Source organism: Arctopsyche grandis, chromosome 12 (assembly GCF_051622035.1).
Source record: "Arctopsyche grandis isolate Sample6627 chromosome 12, ASM5162203v2, whole genome shotgun sequence".
In the NCBI taxonomy this organism is placed as follows: Eukaryota; Metazoa; Arthropoda; class Insecta; order Trichoptera; family Hydropsychidae; genus Arctopsyche; species Arctopsyche grandis.
In genome coordinates this window covers 23,055,607-23,057,484 of record NC_135366.1, presented here as the reverse complement: position 1 = coordinate 23,057,484, position 1,878 = coordinate 23,055,607, and the positions used below count along the sequence as shown (strand labels likewise).

Below are 1,878 nucleotides of genomic sequence, written 5' to 3'. Positions count from 1 at the left end.
TTATATATATTTTTTTTCTTTTAATGGTCTATTAATTATGCATCGAACGTCGCGCACGGTGGCCGGGCGAGATGCACGAGATTGCGCCACGTTAGTATGCATCTACTCTACCCCACACTCACACACCCCTAGAAACCCATACACACGCAACCCCAGGGGTAAGTGGGGGTTGTGTCTGCGTGTCTGAGGGGCGCAGGGGCGTTCGCCGGGGGTTGCCCGATCAATACCTCGACAGCCCGGCCCCCATAGTGAGGCCAGCGGCTGAAGGGTTAGGTCGTGTATTTTTGTTTCCTACGTTTTTAGTTCCATTTCCTTTTGTTTCGCTGTTTGTTTTCTTATGATTTCGGTCCGATTTTCCGAACCGCGCGGCTAGTGTGAAACAAACCAGCCAAACCCTAACAATAGTTTCGCAAACCGCGACTCTACGAAAAGCAAGAGGGCGTGCCGTCTAAACCCACCCAGTGTCACAGAAGCAACGTGCCATGATGTCGAAAGTAATCGAGACCGAACAACAAAACGGAAGCGCAGGAGAGGAAAGCAAGACCAACCTGATCATCAACTACCTACCCCAGGCCATGACTCAGGAGGAGATACGCTCCCTCTTCTCCAGCATAGGAGAAGTGGAGAGTTGCAAGTTAATAAGGAATAAAGGTGCAGCTTTTCCAGATGCTTTGAACCACGCACTTCAAGGCGGTCAAAGCCTAGGATACGCTTTTGTCAACTACCACCGACCGGAAGATGCTGAAAAGGCCATAGCCACTTTGAATGGACTGCGTCTCCAGAACAAGACCATCAAAGTTTCGTATGCGCGTCCTTCTAGTGAAGCGATCAAAGGTGCTAATCTTTATGTATCAGGTCTGCCTAAGAGCATGGGTCAGTCCGAGCTGGAGACGATGTTTGGACCGTACGGGCGTATTATAACGTCACGCATCTTGTGCGACAACTCAGCTCTGAGACCTTTCGGAGCTGATGCGCCTGGTTTGAGCAAAGGAGTTGGGTTTATACGGTTCGATCAGAGGGCTGAAGCTGAACGAGCTATACAGGAGCTGAACGGTACGGTTCCTAAAGGAGGATCTGAGCCTATTACGGTTAAGTTTGCAAACAATCCTAGCAGTGGTGGTAAGGCGTTGGCGCCGCTGGCGGCGTATCTGCCACATCTTCGACTTCCGGCACCACTTCCGAGACTATCTTCCGGTAAGTCATTGCTGGCGATCAACAAGGGCCTTCAGAGGTATTCGCCGCTGGCCGGCGACCTGCTCGCTGGTGCCGTTCTGCCCATGCCTGGGTCCGAGTGGTGCATCTTCGTGTACAACCTGGCTCCGGAGACTGAGGAGAACGTGCTGTGGCAGCTGTTTGGACCTTTCGGAGCCGTCCAGAGCGTGAAGGTGATCCGGGACCTGCAGACCAACAAGTGCAAGGGGTATGGCTTCATCACAATGACCAACTACGACGAGGCTGTCGTCGCCATCCAATCGCTGAACGGTTACACGTTGGGCAACCGGGTGCTTCAGGTCAGCTTCAAGACCAACAAGATGAAGGGCATGTAGAACGTACACGGAGTGGCCGCCACCCCCTACTTCTACCGGTTCGACCCCCTCATTTAAATAAGACTACTTTAGCTATCTAAACGTGGTACAGAACTCTAACTATCTATGTATATCTTGCGCGCCTGTCGTGTACTATGTATTATATATATATATATATGTTTTCCATTCGTATTTTGTGTGTTTTAGCGGCCTAGTGGCCGGCCAATTTGATTTTAGCTAATCAGATTTAACAATTGTCGTTTCGTTTGCGAAGACCTGCGTTTAAATCTTCTAAATGTTGGTCTTCGCCAGCGAAAAGACGTACATGTGTACGTATCATTTGTCGATGTTT

The 1,878-nt window shown here is 50.2% G+C and overlaps 1 pseudogene; it reads left to right on the top strand.

The window, feature by feature from the left end:
- The first annotated feature begins 485 nt into the window (after nucleotides 1-485).
- LOC143919867 (protein elav pseudogene) lies at nucleotides 486-1,547 on the top strand (annotated as a pseudogene).
- Nucleotides 1,548-1,878: the final 331 nt, after the last annotated feature.